We start from the raw sequence: 1,848 nt of genomic DNA on the forward strand, positions 1-1,848 counted from the left end.
GTTATTCTCATGTGACGGTTAGATATTTAATGTCAGCTTTCGCAACAATAGTCTTTCTTTCCAGACCCTACTTCATATTTTCCCGATGTCATAATAAGTCATTTATTGTCAATAATCTCAATCAGGCTGACTCTATTAACTATTAATTTGATACTTAATGTCATGTCCCAAATATTTATGTTCCCAATCGAGTCATAATGATACTTAACAGGAAGCCTAACTTTACTAACTGTAATCTAATCTCACCATCGAGACCTTTCAGCGTCAACCTTTCTTTGCTAATTGGTGTGAGAGCATTCCACTATTCTTATCTCATCCTGCATTCTACACACCCCTTGCAACAGATCGCCAGTGGGGTTCATGCTTTAAGCCTTCCCGTGCTTACATGCTTTAAGCCTTCCCTTACTTTCATGCTCTTTATTTTCCATAACAACATTTTGTCATTCTGACTAATGGCAGTTATTCCTGACACTGGATTTACTGAGGGTGAAGGGTCAGCGATCAGAGCGGACTGTCCCTGTAGTTCTGCTCCCGACTCTCCACCTCCCGTTCTGTTAGTAACCTCTCAGTCTCCTGGGAATTGCGTTGTTCCCAATTTTACCGGATTCCAGTCCTTTAACCTTGGCTGAGCAGACAGACGATGGTCTGAGGAATATCATTCCCAAACGTCTCATGTCCGAGGCAATAACAATTAATAACGATGTCTGTGCATCCTCCTCTAATCTGTGAAAATCATTGTTGCGGACTGTAGGAACATTTATTGACCGAAATTGAGGAGGTTTTGAACCAGATCAAACTCCTATGAGTTAAGAAGATTGTCTAGATCCCTTTTTCTTTTCTCCTGAAGGCAAATGTACGGCAATGCAATTCAATTGGTGAAACCTCCAAGCTTGAACTGAAACATAATTTACTTTCACTATCGTTGTAACACAAACAAAAAACAAAGTGTGGACTAACCCAACTCTATTAGAAAACTTAACGAAATGAAACATCATTTAACTACGAAACAGTCAATGTTCGAATATAGTAACATTGCATAAAACATACCAAACTGGTCTTCCTGCTACCGGAATGATATTGTGAAACTTGAATGGATTAGGAAAAGTTATAATGTGATGTTTGTAATTCTTAACCTTCCAAATGGTTTTGAGGGGCGAACGTATTTTAACCTTGAAGAAATTTGACGCATTTAAACCTCCTTCCTGTCTACGATAGAAGCTGTTGGATCTGTTCCGAATTCCCATCGGCTTCTGTAATTATTTAAGGTTTCTGACGATAGCAATCTCTCACTTTTCGAACAAAACCAAACGAAACTTATGTTGCGAACAATATTCAAATAAGCAATGGGCAGCAGAGAGTAAAGCTTTCGAGCAAAGCTGCCCGGATTGTCACGGCAATTAACAGGAACCATCGCCATGGAAACCCTCAAGCAACCTGACAAATCCATTTCGCCACAGAATGCAACGTTGGTGCTCAAGACCTTTCCTTGCAAAACCGCAACACTGCGATGGCTGGGAATCGAACCCAGATCAACTGCTTGGAAGGCAGCTATGCTCATCACTACACCACCACCGCGCTAGCAGCTAGCCTGCCCCTTTTACCAAACACACATAACAAGGGTCAATGGTCTATAATTTCCAGGGTTTTCTCTACTTCTTGAATGAGGGAACAACGTTTACTATCCTGCAGTGTTCTGGTCCTCCACCTTTGGACAATGACAACATAAAGATCAAAGTCGAAGGCTCGGAAACCCGATTCTTGGTTTCCCAGAGAATTCTAGGATAAATCCCACCCGGCCCACGGGAATTTATATATTTTCACATTTTCAGAGTTTGTAACACCTCGTCC

General features: G+C 41.1%; 1 non-coding gene across 1 annotated transcript; it reads right to left on the reverse strand.

The window, feature by feature from the left end:
• Positions 1 to 1,503: 1,503 nt before the first annotated feature.
• trnag-ucc lies at positions 1,504 to 1,575 on the reverse strand. The gene has a single exon. It is a non-coding gene; the product is annotated as a tRNA-Gly (tRNA).
• Between the last annotated feature and the right edge of the window lie 273 nt (positions 1,576 to 1,848).

Source organism: Chiloscyllium plagiosum, unplaced genomic scaffold, assembly GCF_004010195.1.
Source record: "Chiloscyllium plagiosum isolate BGI_BamShark_2017 unplaced genomic scaffold, ASM401019v2 scaf_76767, whole genome shotgun sequence".
In the NCBI taxonomy this organism is placed as follows: Eukaryota; Metazoa; Chordata; class Chondrichthyes; order Orectolobiformes; family Hemiscylliidae; genus Chiloscyllium; species Chiloscyllium plagiosum.